This window comes from Danio aesculapii, chromosome 1, assembly GCF_903798145.1.
Source record: "Danio aesculapii chromosome 1, fDanAes4.1, whole genome shotgun sequence".
NCBI lineage: Eukaryota > Metazoa > Chordata > Actinopteri > Cypriniformes > Danionidae > Danio > Danio aesculapii.
Window position 1 is genome coordinate 2,227,940 of NC_079435.1, and position 15,660 is coordinate 2,243,599.

At 39.1% G+C, this 15,660-nt stretch overlaps 1 pseudogene; it reads right to left on the reverse strand.

The window, feature by feature from the left end:
* Positions 1 to 5,394: 5,394 nt before the first annotated feature.
* LOC130229242 (transmembrane domain-containing protein TMIGD3-like) lies at positions 5,395 to 11,140 on the reverse strand (annotated as a pseudogene).
* Between the last annotated feature and the right edge of the window lie 4,520 nt (positions 11,141 to 15,660).

Below are 15,660 nucleotides of genomic sequence, written 5' to 3' on the forward strand. Positions count from 1 at the left end.
TGGGCACAACCATTTCTCCTCTGGCCGCAGTTCTTGTGCATAGCTGCAGTCTAGGCGCCGGAGAGTGGAGAACTCTGGACGTCCATCTGGAGAAGCTGCAGGTGGGAGAGGTCACCGGCTGGTGTACAGGCTGACCTTTCAGGTATCACAGTTCAAATGATCTTTTCAGAGTCTGAAAGTAGTGACTCACTGATTCAAATAATCTGTTCAGAGTCTGAAGGTAGAGTAAGTCTCAAGGTAGTGAGTCACTGATTCAAACTATCTGTTCAGAGTGAATCGAAGGTAGTGACTCAATGATTCAAACAATCTGTTCAGAGTGAGTCTCAAGGTAGTGACTGACTGATTCAAACGATCTGTTCAGAGTGAGTCTCAAGGTAGTGACTGACTGATTCAAATGATCTGTTCAGAGTGAGTCTCAAGGTAGTGACTGACTGATTCAAACGATCTGTTCAGAGTGAGTCTCAAGGTAGTGACTCACCGATTCAAACGATCTGGTCAGAGTGAGTCTCATGGTAGTGACTCACCGATTCAAACGATCTGTTCAGAGTGAGTCTCAAGGTAGTGACTCACTGATTCAAACGATCTGTTCAGAGTGAGTCTCAAGGTAGTGACTGACTGATTCAAACGATCTGTTCAGAGTGAGTCTCAAGGTAGTGACTGACTGATTCAAACGATCTGTTCAGAGTGAGTCTCAAGGTAGTGACTCACCGATTCAAACGATCTGTTCAGATTGAGTCTCAAGGTAGTGACCGACTGATTCAAACGATCTGTTCAGAGTGAGTCTCAAGGTAGTGACTCACTGATTCAAACGATCTGTTCAGAGTGAGTCTCAAGGTAGTGACTGACTGATTCAAACGATCTGTTCAGAGTGAGTCTCAAGGTAGTGACTGACTGATTCAAACGATCTGTTCAGAGTGAGTCTCAAGGTAGTGACTCACCGATTCAAACGATCTGTTCAGATTGAGCTCAAGGTAGTGACTCACTGATTCAAATGATCTGTTCAGATTGAGTCTCAAGGTAGTGACTCACTGATTCAAATGATCTGTTCAGAGTGAGTCTCAAGGTAGTGACTCACTGATTCAAACTATTTGTTCAGAGTGAGTCTCAAGGTAGTGACTGACTGATTCAAATGATCTGTTCAGAGTGAGTCTCAAGGTAGTGACTGACTGATTTAAACGATCTGTTCAGAGTGAGTCTCAAGGTAGTGACTCACTGATTCAAACGATCTGTTCAGAGTGAGTCTCAAGGTAGTGACTGACTGATTCAAACTATCTGTTCAGAGTGAGTCTCAAGGTAGTGACTCACTGATTCAAATGATCTGTTCAGAGTGAGTCTCAAGGTAGTGACTGACTGATTCAAACGATCTGTTCAGAGTGAGTCTCAAGTTAGTGACTCACTGATTCAAATGACCCATGTACAGGGTCTTATTGTTTACTGTGGCATGTAGGCTATAAACATTTTACAGGTGTTGCTTGTATTAAACTGTATTAACTGTTTATATAGTCAGTAAAAAATACTTCAGATATATGTAGATTTATTTAAATGTATCACTTTATATGATTAAAACTTACCGCTCATTAATAAACAATCATTTCACATGTGTTAATGAACTTCTATAAGTAAGTATTTGAACACCAGCATGTACATATGGCTAAAATAAAGCAGAATGAAGCGCTTGATTATGATTTAGCACATATTGTGTAACCCAAGGTGAAACCGCAGTGGTAAACCTCAGCTCTTCAGAGTAACACACTTCTGTCTGCCGTTGATGTAAAACCAAATTAACCACAAAAATGTCTGACGTGTGGATCAGTTTCACCATGTTTACACAGAAGCTAAAACACGTCTTTATAAACGCTCAAACCACTCCAAAGCAACGCCATGTGCTTAAACAGGTAGCAGGTGCATTGTGGGTAATGTAGTCTGAGTGTATGTTTGGCTGAACTCCAGTATTTCCTGGTTTCTTTCAGGTCTTGAACATGCTGTAAGATATTAAACACACATGCAGTGTCAATCCATCAGCTATAACTGTATTCATGTTCATTTATAAGCAGAATAAGTGACAACAGTATAATATGTAAAGAAATGGCTCAATTCTACTAGAGATATCAAAAAAAGATCTCTTACCCTGTCTGACCACCAGAAGAATCCCTGAATAGACATCAATTAAATGTAATTCCGTCCTCACAGCACACCAGTATGTTCCTTCATCCTCTGTTCTCAGATCAGTGATGGTGATGGTGAAAACTCTGTTTATTGTGTTGTCAGTCAGAGAGAATCTCTCGTCTTCAGCTGGAGATCCTGATTCTACTATGATCTCTTTAAATCCAAAAGTACACTGGCCTCTACAGAAATACTTTGAGTTTGCCTCATATCCAGACTCATATGAGCATCTGATGACCAGTTTCTCTCCTCTGTGTCCTAAAACTGTAACTGGAGCTCCAACAAGAGCTGAAAACACAGATATGATCATATAGAGCTGTGATGGGCGAGAGATTATCACAATACAATCCCTCATTTCAGACTGATGATCATTCAATAAGCAAATACCAAACTCTAAAGAAAAGTCAGAGTTTTAATCTCACCTGTAAAACAGCTGTAAATGAGCAGCAGAATGACGTCCCACATGCTGAAACTGCAGTGTTGTGCTTGAATAAAACACACTTCTGTATTGAGAGCTTCTCACAGTTTAAAATGAACATTTCCTTCCCCGCCTTTATCTTTATCTCTCTCACATCTCTTCAAGACGTCTTAAGAGCACATTCACCCTGACAAACAGCTCCTGCTTTACACTCATTTACTGAAGGAGTGCTAATCAAATCAGCTTACAGTTTGTACATGTTTTACAGAAGTATTACTTAAATAAGTTTTAAATTGAGCATTTATTTAACGTTTTTAGCATTCACTAACTCATGTTCCCGTGCTGGACAAATGGAGAACATATTACTCCTGACTTTTGAAAAAGAAAGTAAAAATACAGTAAAATACCCTAGTCTTTGACCATTTTTAGAAAAATGGCAGTAAAATTCACCCAGTTTAGAGTTAGAGGATCATGTTTGTGCATGTTGTCAAATGGAGTGTTTGAAAGATTGTGCATCATATGTGTGTGTAATAAATGCTGTAACTTTTGATTTGAGGTATTGATGCTGAAGCTCTGTGTATGTCTGTTCATCACCTGTAGAGGGCGCACTAACAGCTGTAGATCAGCTGCACAAATCACCAACAATCAGTTTTCATTCACACACTTTATTTTTAGCTGTTAGTAATTAGTACTGTTAGTAATATTACACACTTTATACTCATGAAAACGTTACAGAATATTGATTAATGTTAATACTATCTATACAGTTTTATTTGCTTAAAATCGCCAGTGTAGATGTTCTGTTAAAGGATACACCCCTCTTTCAGTTCAAGTCTAGCGTGAAGGGCTTTGAGCAGAGGGAGGAGTGGGCGTGGCCGGCAGAGCAAGGGGGGAAAGAAGAGCTTTTATTAGTCGGCTCATAAGCACAAAATAAAAATCTGATACAAAACGCAAGGAGACGCATGACTTTATAGTTTACGAAGTTAAAATGCAAAGAAATAAACCAAGTAATTTAAAGCCCTGCTACATATATGATAGGCCATTCGTAAATTCATATAATAGATATATAACCACAATTTGTTCTAACATTATAAACATAATCATGATTATCTAAACACTAATTGAATGACTAAAATAAAACCCTGGCAGTTATCCAGTGGATTTTACACATAGACGAACGCAGCAGCATGCATATAGGCGATGTGTCTGAATCGTAACAAACTCAACTGATAAAAGACAAAGTCCAGCATTCTCCAATTCTCGTACAGCTCTCCTTACAAAAACGCTTGCTGCACACAAACAGGCTGGCTGTATCGGCACTGACAGTGTAGCTGGGCTAATAAGTATAAAATATACAAATGCAAAGTATTAGTGAACTTCATCAAAACTTTACTTTTTAAAATTACTTTTGTTTTATATTTTCTTTTTTTTATAACTATAATGTACTGTATATAGTTTTGGTAGAGAAGTTTTCTATGCGGAACCATGTTAGCGAACGTTTTAGGGAGAGCACATATTCGTGATGCACACAGTAACTCATGCGGTGTGTGGGCAGGCAGCGCCATCTTCAGTGTTGAATCCGCCGCTGACTGAGTTGGTTGCATGCTCTCTCGCTCTGCTAATGCGAGCCTGGTAAGGATTTTCAAGGGTATTTAATGAGTTCACTGTGTTAATTCATGTGACAGTGGATTTATAAATGTGATAAAGCTATGATGTATCGAAAATGAATGTTAATAATCACATTTTGAGTGCTTAAAGTGACTTTCCTTTCTGATTGGCAGAGTGGAAAAGAGAGAGACAAGTTTTTCATCATGTTGACTGTGCTCTGTGTTTTTGCAGGTATGTTTACTATGTTTTAAGTGATGTTTGAAATCTGTGTTTTACACGAGTTGTGTAAAATGAGGTCTGTTTGCAAAGCAATTTAATTTTGCGGATATTAATGTATTTTATTTTATATTGTAATTTAAATGTATGCTTGTGTATCATTTTTAGTGTTTGACACTATTTTTCATTCTATTGCTCACTAATTTAGTGACCAGTGAGACATTATATTCCTTTTACAAGTTATCTGATGTATACTATAATGTTTGGTCTTGACTGCTAATTTTTGTGGTCTATTTAATTGTATTTTCTTTTACCTTTTGTTTTTGTCAATTAGTTTGTTATTATTAATTATTAATTTAGTGTTGAATCCGCCGCTGACTGAGTTGGTTGCATGCTCTCTCGCTCTGCTAATGCGAGCCTGAGTGGAAAAGAGAGAGACAAGTTTTTCATCATGTTAACTGTGCTCTGTGTTTTTGCAGAATAAATCCAATTTGGGACCTCCAACGTTGCTGTCGTCTTATTAAAAAAAACCACACAACCAGAGTAAAACTGCTACAAAAGCATTGCAAGGAAAGCCATGCAACAAACTCTGTGGATCGTGGAAACAAACACATACAAGCCTTCATGAACGGCTAAATACTGCACGCCGAGCACCGCTGCTGTCTTACAGCTTGGTGGGTCTGTGGTCTTCAGAAAGCACTTGCAGTCATGAATTATTAAGCAGGGTCTTCTCATGGGATAAGAAAACTCCACTATGAATAATTATGAAAAACCGACGCGTCATCACTCCTCTAGATTCATGCTATGTCACCGGTTTTGATCCCACCTCAATAATGATTTTAAACTCAGAAGATCAAATAGCTGACAAAAGCTCAAGATTATCCAGTTTTCCCCACAGTTAAAGCTGACAGTCTCGATAAACGCTGACAATAAACACAAATGAAAAGTGTCCCGGTGTGTACGAGCCTTAGAATCTTAAAACTTGTACTCTAGGGTGTCTTGAATCTTTAATGACGTGTAGCGAGTGGGCGGGGCGAGAGCCATGGGAACGGGATGAGGCCATATTGTTTGTGATAATGTGAAGCATCTATGTTTGAATTTTGCTTTCAGTTTGGTCGAAGTCTCGGTGCGGAGCTGCTGTCTGTTTGTTTTATTTTACCAATAATACATTTTAAAGTTTGTCGGTTTTCCACATCCTTCCTGATGGCCAGTAACTTTAGTACATGATGTTTTATTATTGATGTTTAATCAAGGAATATGTCATAGCATCACCGTTTGAGTTATTTTGTGGATGTGTTGCGGTTACGTAGATTGTTTCTGATGATGTAATATTGCCATAATAATCACAGTCTGTATCTGTCAGCTGATTGGCTGAGTGGGTGTGACTGGAGTGTAAATCAGGCTGCTGATTGGTTACTGTAGAATAAACAACATTTTCTGGGTGGGTGTTGAGATCTGATGCTGGCGTCTGATTGGATGAAGACTCAGCTATGATGATGACATCACTGTCTAGAATCTCGTCATACATGCGGTCAGTCTGAAAAACAGCACATGAGTAATGAATACTGTGTTTATTAAGAGAACCCTCACTGCTCATCATGTGTGTGTGAACTTCTACATGTACAGATATGAATACACACCTCAGTATTCTGCTGCACATTCTGCAGAGGTAAAGCTGAATGGAGGAGGAAGAAACACTGTTAAATCAACTCAAACAGCAGTTCAGCTGGACTTTATCAGCACAGACAAACTGTTACCTGTCTCACATTTCCTTTTCCTCTTTTTCAGGATGAGGAAAGTTCCAGAACACAGAAGCAGAACCAGCAGAACTAAACCCAGACCGCTTGCTACTGAACCCAGATCAGCATGTGACGCTAAATACAAAACACCACATTACAGATAAGATTATTCTGTAAAATTTGAATGATTCAGATTTACATTGTCATTTAGCAGATGCTTTTGTCCAAAGCGATTCAGAGATTCAACAAGAGGCAACACACACACACAAGTACTAATTATATGAAAAGTGTTTTCTACAGGTGGTTTGTCAAGGGTTAGGGTTAGTGTACTATGTAATGTAATACGATGAATGTTGCAGGAGGTTCATCAGTGCTGAAATGTTATTGGTTGTAGAGTCTGATAACCTACAATTATAATTTCATATAAACACAAATTAAATGAAAGATCCAAGTGCAGCAATTTATTTTGGACAAAATAAAACCTACAATATTCTACAAAGACAGGGTGACAAGAAACACAGACAATTATTCAAATTGAAGATGAGCACAAAAATAAGTCCAAACACTAGTGATGTGACATTGTGCACCAACGCTTCCAAGTGTGTATTATTATAATTTTTTTGATACATCACAGTGAAGCGGTGTACTGGAGATTGATTCACTTTTCCAAAATCACGTGATCAGTGACGTCCGAAGCTTAATTTTTACCCATACCAACAGGAATGCTTCGAATTTTGATTCAAATGTTTAAACACCCTTGTGGGTCAGCAGTGTTGGGCAGGCTACTTGAAAAACGTAGTGAGCTAAGCTATTAGCTACTCTACTTAAAATATAGCTTAACCCCACCAAAAAATAAAAAAGGGAAAAAGTTAGCTATTTTTTTAGCTACATGTTTTAAATGGTGTCAAAAATGTGTTCCAGAATTTAAATATTTATTAAAATGCTAATAAATGTATGAGCAAATCCTCGCGCTGTACCCCCGCAATTGTCTGCTTCCAAGACATTCTTTTAGCCTCATAATTTGAGGTTGCTGTTACTTTGCTGTACTGGCATTACCAGGTTACAAAAAAAAAACCCGACATGCTCACAACATGAAATCAGATAAGAGGAACCGAGAAGCAATATGGTGTTTACGACATCATAGAGAAGGTAACATGTAAAGGCATTAAAAGCACAAACTGTTTTTCTATTCTAAGACTGTATTCATATGCAAATAACAAATAGTCGCAGGAAAATTTAACTTGCGACAAGGCAGCACAGATCGGGCCAGTAACAATCCTGTCTCCTGTCCCGAGAGTCTCGCACGCTGGCCACGGGCCATGTGAGGTGGGGCCGGTGAAAATATTGGCAGGGCAAGTAAAAATCTAAACCACTGGCCCAATCGGCCCAGTAGAAAAAATCCTTAGCGTTGAACCCATAGACTGTAAAATATATGGACGGAGTATCCGTGACGTCACCCATAGGTTTCTGAAGAGCGCAAAAGAAGCCACAAGTAGGCGCGGCCAACCGTCGCCATTTTGTTCACGCGTCATCGCACCCACGGTGGGATACCAAACAAGGGCAAAGAGGCGGAGAGTGGGCGGAGCTACAGACACCTGCTGGAACTTTGCTTAGACCTGGCAGACAGACTTTACTTTGGGAGAAACGCTTAATACTTTATTAACTGCGACTCGCTTGTGTTCTGACCACATGTGCTTGGCTGTACATTATATCAATAAAGTGATTAGACTTTCAAAAACACTGTAGTAATACATTGAGCCACTAAACATTGCTCTTATGACGTTTTTCTACAGGAGGAAAACGCGAATTGCTTCCAAACACTTCAGATATAGTGTGTGTGTTAGTAAATGCAAGACTATTGATAAAATCCAGCACAACACTGTATGACAACGCTTCAGATGACTGTTCTAGAGCCTACAGCTAATCAATCTGTCACATTCTGGAGTGCTTTACGGGTCTAAAGAGAAATATTAATGATAAATGATCTTAAATAAAACACACACATTTATAGAGATGGTATTCAAGTATATAACTTTACTCACATGGGAAACGGAGGCCACGTGAATGGTTTGTGAGCACAATTAAATGCACACAGCATCCCATATCATCTGATAATTGTAAGAAATAAGTCCAAAAGGCAGCTGACTGTGTAAAGCCACATAAAACAACACAAAAATACGATGAATATGCCGAGATCAGTGGCTAATCTGCCGGATTTAGCTGAGGTGAAGTGACGGCGACCAGCGAGACCTAGCTGTCATTCAAGTGGCCACGCCCTTAATTATGCAAACTTAAAATAACCTAATATAAAGGAAATGGATGAGTTACAAAAAAATTCACCCCCCTCACAGTTGTCATGGAGGGTAATAATAGCTATATGAACCAAAATCGTTCTTTGTACCAGGCTGTAAACACCTTTTTTTCTGCTGTAAATTTGGCCATTCTAACAGTGGGCTCAATTGAAACTTGCTCTATTATGGAGCCAGGACTAGCGGAATTTTGATGAATTGCAGTTTCTGTTACTTCCGTATTGGCCTCCCGAGGGAGAGCGGGAGGTTGCCGCTTGGTTGAACCCTGCTGTAGCTGACGCTGATCGGTCAGCTTGTATTTTGTTTGTTTTGTATTTCATTATTGAGTGTTTATTGGTTTATGTTATAATTTTCCTTGTTTCCGGTTGGCTTGAGTCGGAGGTCACATGATCTATTGTGATTGATTTAACCTGTGAGAGTTTGTATGGATAGCAAAGTGAGATCTCAACGCAGGCACCCGTCTAATGCTTCTGCTTATTCTACTGCTGGTTATCAGGCCATGTTTGTGTAAAACATTCGGTTTGTTTATTTTTTAGTTTTCACGGTGTTCATTAAAGAAAACGCATATGGACATCAGTGTTTTGGAAGCGTGGATTGTTTTAATAACCGGCGGATAGCTACACCTGCTGTTGTTGTATCACTACATGAATGAGTTGGTAAGTTGTGAACTACTTTTTTGAAACAATGTGCTTTACCACACTTTAACCAGCAGGGGTCTTCATCGAGCTCTGATTTGGAAAGCTTCAAGTAATAGACCTCTTTTTGATACAATTGAGTTGAACAGTTCACTGGTTCAGAAAGCTTCATTTCACCATCACTACCAAACACAAAATAAACAGGAATCCAAAAGGGCGATGAAACACGAAGCAAATCACAAAACAAACATACCAGCACAAACATCAGCAGCAAAGCAAAATCCAAAGGCAAGTAAAACGTGGCACAAAAGCCCTTATTAAGACTAAATGAAGCTAAATGGACAAACAAGCAACTGCTGAAACCAGTGATGTAATCAGGAATGCAAAGGGTTCTGGGGGATGAAGTTCAAAGAACAAAAGAAAAACTGGCGCCCTCAAGTGTTCAGAGAAGCGCACTGCAGCAGGTTGTGACAATATCTAATCAAAATGAATCAAAGTGAAACTGAGCTGCACCGGCACAGCAAAGGATGTTGTCCATAACAATAATATTTCTTTAATTTAATACTTTTATTTGGGGTTATTATTTTTTTTTTAACTGCAAATGCATCACACTTAAAAAACAGTTATTGTGGCCTTATTAAAGTGAGAGAGAGAGAGAATAACAAATAAAACAGCACTCAGAAACTAATCAGGTTTTTTATTTTAGAAATTTGGTTTTGTTAACTTATTTATGCTGATATACAAGAGTTAAAATGTGGCTCAGCAGACATTACTTTACTCCAAAATGTTTCCTTGCAAAAGATGGAGACAGATGCATTGTGGGTAGTGTAGTTTGTGTTCTTACCAGTCATTGCCGGATTGAGCTCAACTGTAGTATTTCCTGTTCCTTTTTCTGATTCAATTTCTGGGTTAGTCACTGATGAAGAGAAAAAAACACCAGTGACTTGTGAGCTGCTCATACTGAAGAATATGAAGGAACACACACACATATATAAATAAATCACATGATGAATGTGTCTGAAGTAAGCGTGATTGACCTGTAGAGTTGTGCTGATCTGTGCTGCTGCTGGACTGCAGATTCACTTCTGTTGAGCTGAAATATGACGGCGTGTTGGAGAAAGAGCTGACAGATGAACCTTCAGTGTTTTCCTGATCTGATGGACAGACAGAGATGAGCACAAACACTAATGCTGGAGTTCAGTTCAGACACATCTCATTATTCAGTTCATCAGAGTCAATTCACTGAACACACAGCCTCTAGTGGCCTGATGAGGGAGTTATTCACTGCAGACACACACTACAGGAGAATGGGGAAATAAAGCTCAATTTTACTGTAAATATGAGAATGTTTGGCTTACCCTGTTCAACCTTCAGCAGAATCTCTGAATAGACATCAGTTAAAGCTATATCTGTAAAACTCCTCCTCACACCACACCAGTATTGTCCTTCATCTTCTGTTCTCAGATCAGTGATGGTGATGTTGAAAACTCTGTTTATTGTGTCGTCAGTCAGAGAGAATCTCTTGTCTTTTGCTGGAGATCCTGATTCAACTAGGATGTCTTTATATCCATAGTAGCACTCGCCTTTACAAAAATATTTTGAATTTGCCTCATATCCAGACTTATATGAGCATCTGATGTCCAGTTTCTCTCCTCTGTGTCCTGAAACTCTATTTAGAGCTTCAACAACAGCTGAAAACACAGATATGATCATATAGAGCTGTTATGAGTAACAGAGAGATTATCAGGCCACAATAATATTATTGATGTGAAACTGATGATCATTTAATAACACATGTTAACCTCTGTACAAAGACTCTATCTGGCATCATAACCGCCTGCTTGACATTTTGTCCATAGAGTAGGTTACTCTTAAAGCAATGAACTCGAAATCAGCTTAGAGAGGTGTCAGTAACACAATTTAACTAGAGAAACTGGTCAAAAAAAAGTGCTAGTTACAGTGTTAAACCGACCTGTAGAGAAGCTGGAAATGAGCAGCAGAATCACCAACATGCTGGAAACTTTACTCCAATATAAGAATGAATTCTGTGTGTCAAACGTTACTGCGTTTCTCTTCCGCAGTGAGTGTCAGACATAAAGCGCCGCATATTTCCTTCCTCTGTCAAACCTCATACAGCTTTATTCTGCATCTTCACACTCACAGTGACGTATCTGTGCACATATAAACTCAACAACACATTCATTGGTGCATTTTAATCAGGCTCCGTTTCTTTAAAGAGCCCCTATTATGTGTTTTTGAGAATGACCTTCCATGTAGTGTGTAACACAGCTCTAAGTGAAGTGAAATATCCAGCTATGGCTTAAATCTGAAAGTGCACCGTGTTTAAAACTATTGATTCGTTCATAAAAGAGTCGACTCAGAGTGGTTGAAATGAATCATCTTGATAATGAGTGTGACGTGGATATGAAACATAAACCCCGCCCAATTGTTGCGCACGCAAAAAAATGAAACCTGTAGCCCCGCCCACTAGCACAGCAGCCAAGAAAAAAGGAAAACAAACAGATCCTGAAGACATGAGTCATGAAGACGCTGTGCTCAGCTGCATATTATTGGAAGTGTGAGGGGAAAGTTAGTGTTATTATCTCTAGCCAAAGATGAAACTGTGAAGAGTCAGTGGTTGAGGTTTATTTTTGCAGGAATACCTCAGCATTATAGCTCAGCCTTGTGCTGTTCCTGTCATTTTTCTGACGAGTGCTTCAGCAATTTTCACTCTTACAACAGGTCATATGTCGGTCGTGTGTTAAAGGAAGGATCAGAAAAGACTATTGATGTATGAGACTTTGACAGAGCTCGACAGGAACTTTATCAGTACGCAGCTCATGGACCAGTTCCTTCCTCCATTTCACAAGTCTAAGTAAGAGTGATTAAAATGGCTGCCTCCTTGTTTTCTCCAGCTTGCAAATTCTGTATTTAATTGTGTTTTGTTACTTGTAACCGCTACTACTGTATCAACTCTTTACATTCTCTTATCACGTCTAAAGCCACGTTGAAAACAAGACACGTGCCACTTTGTTTACGGATTTAAATGTGTTTGTGAGCTCGTGATCCACTGCCGATTGTCGTTGCTTTGGCCACCATCAGCTGATCCTACACACGTGCAGCGGTCAAGTTTCAGAATAGTTCAGATTTTGCCGCTGTGTGGATTAATACTGAATGTGTGTTATGCTTAAGACTAGAGCAATATGCTGGTGTTTAACTGCACTGCTTTAATTCACTCATGCACACACATAAAATCCAGGAGACTGTGGGGGAGGGGGGGGGGAGGTTTGGGTGAGGTGTCTGAATAACACTGTTGAGAACCGTGTACTGTGTACTGTGGTGTTATTAAGTTAACTACTATGAAGCGTGTTTCGGGCAGTACTGCGATCGGATCCTATACCAATTTTGGCCACCCAGGGGGGTTCACAGACCGTACCAAAATGCTGGGGATCGGGGGAGGCGCTGGTTGAAATGATGGGAGTTTTCCGGGATAAACAATAAAATGGGTGAGTGGCTGGAGATGGGTCTGAAATACGAGAGACTCTCAGGAAAAACAGGAGTGTTAGCAGGTATGCTCACACACTCTCTGCACTCTGACTACTTCAATATTGTTGATTAGCTGCTGGGCATTTCACTCTGTCTCTCGCTGAACGCTGTCGACCAATCGCAACAGGCTGTCATCGGTCTAATCAGCGCAAATTAGCTTCGCGCTTAGGAAGGGTTTGGGAACAAATGAATCGCTGAATGAATCATATTGGAGTCGCTGGGATAATCAGGTAAAAATAAATGCAGATTATAAGACCAAGAAAGTGTTTTTTGACATTGCATGCATATTAGCCTGATGTTGGAGACCCCAAACCCAAAATATGACCCTTTTTAATGCATAATAGGGGCTCTTTAATATAAACTTCAGCAGTAAAAAGTCATTTTAACTAGAGAAATCTTGACCTGCTTTGCCTTTTGTTATATCATAAATCACACTGAACATGTTTTTCATGCATTAGACATCTGAATACATGTTCACAAGTCAACAACACTGATTCAAATGATCCAGTCAATTCAAGGTAGTGACTCTCTGAATCAAATGATCAATTCAGAGTGAGTCTCAAGGTAGTGACTCACTAATTCAAATGATCAATTCAGAGTGAGTCTAGAGGTAGTGACTCACTGATTCAAATGATCAATTCAGACTGATTCTTGAGGTGGCGACTCACGGATTCAAATGATCTGGTTAGAGCGAGTCATTAGATAGAGACTCACTGATTCAAATGATCAGTTCAGAGCGAGCCTCAAGGTAGAGATTCACTGATTTGATTGATCCAGTCAGAGTGAGTCTCAAGGTAGTGACCTTCTGATTCAAGTGATCTTTTTTTTATTATTAAAGAGGTAAGTATGGGCGATGCAGTGGCGCAGTAGGTAGTGCTGTTGCCTCACAGCAAGAAGGTCACGGGTTCGAGCCTTGGCTGGGTCAGTTGGTGTTTCTGTGTGAAGTTTGCATGTTCTCCCTGTGTTCACGTGGGTTTCCTCCAGAGATGGGTTGTGGCTGGAAGGGCACAGGGCATCCGCTGTGGCACAGGGCATCCGCTGTGTAAAAATGTGCTGGATAAGTTGGCGGTTCATTCCGCTGTGGCGACCTTGGAGTAATAAAGGGACGAAGCCGAAAAGAAAATGAATGAGTGAATGAATGAGGTATATCAAGAACAATTGCATACATAGAGACAAATAATACAAACAAATGAAAACGTGCACAGAAATATAAACAGACAAACAAACGACAGGGAAACAAGAATAAAAGTAATGAAATAAAGTTTCACCTCAAAGAGACACACAGGAAGAATATAAGGAGACAGTTTTTGTTGCTTTTGGATTAAAAGAGTGCTGGATAGTTTCCAAATATTGGTCTATGTAAATTTTAAATAGATCAAAAAGGGTTTAGAGCCACTAAACTTCTGTTTGTGAATATGAAACTTGGCTAATAAAATACATTAATTAATTATATACACATTTTCCAAGTTTTGGAAAATCATCAAACAACCCAAAGGATATAACTTTAAAAGAAAAGAAGTCACTCATAATATAAGATTGAATACACATCAACAGATCTGACCAGAATCTCTCTGTGTAGGAGCACTGCCAGATCAAATGAACAGAGTCTTCCTCCAAAGAATGACAAACGGAGCAGTTCACATCAATGTCAGACTTATATTTCTGAAGACAGATTCAAATGATCGATTCAGAGTGACTCACTGATTCAAATGATCAATTCAGAGTGGATCTCAAGGTAGTGACTCACTGATTCAAGTGATCGATTCAGAGTGACTCTAAAGGTAGTGACTCACTGATTCAAATGATCAATTCAGAGTGGATCTCTAGGTAGTGACTCACTGATTCAAATGATCGATTCAGAGTGACTCTAAAGGTAGTGACTCACTGATTCAAATGATTAATTTAGAGTGACTCTAAAGGTAGTGACTCACTGATTCAAATGATCAATTCAGAGTGAGTCTCAAGCATTTTCAGATGAACCATTTACAGTGATTCTGATTCAAGTAAAGCTTAAAATAAGGACTTACTGGGGTTTGTACTGTGCTCTTATGTTTGTGTGTGTATTTTCTCCCCCACTGAATGTTGTAAATGATGTAAACTGTAAGCGACTGAACGGCTTGACAGATGTTCTACTATTGAATGACGGAGATTTTACTGTATTCTGCTGAAATTAATGAGATGACCTGAAAAAGGAAGTCATTTTGTTGAATCAAACACGCCCACTGTCTGTATCTGTCATGTGATTGGTCAAGTGGGTGTGATCAGGATTTGAATAAGGGTCCTGATTGGTTACTGTGGCACAGAGACTCTAAACATTTGCAGGTCTTGACTGTGTTAAATCTGTTTATATACTCAGTGAAAATAAAGAAGATATATGTATATTTATTTAAATGTATCAGTTTATATGATTAAAACTCACCGCTCATTAATAAACAATTATTTAACATGTAATAATTTACTTCTAGCAGTAAGGATTTGAATACCAACATACATCTCTTGCTAAAATAAAGCAGAATAAAGCACTTTTGCCTATATTGTGTAACCCAAAGTGAAACTGCAGTGGTAAACCTCAGCTCTTCCGAGTAACACACTTCTGTCTACGGTTGATGTAAAACCAAATTAACCACAAACATGTTTGACGTGTGGATCAGTTTCACCACGTTTACACAGAAGCTAAAACACGTCTTTATAAACACTCAAACTACTCCAAAATAGCAATCTGAGTGTCAAACAGGCAGCAGGTGCATTGTGGGTAATGTAGTCTGAGTGTATGTTTGGCTAACTCCAGTATTTCCTGTTTTTGTTTCTCTTTCTGTTTGAGGAGACTGAAATGTGAACAAACCGACATGATAATTGAAGATCAACCACACAGAAACCATTCAAAACACTTTATGGTGATGAACAGAGTTTTATTTTCTACTTATAAAACTGACAACTATTCAGTACTGAGCACACTTTAATAACAGAGAAAACGGCACTGCAGGAAATATCTGGAGGCTGAATCTTCAGTCTTTAACACAGAGGTG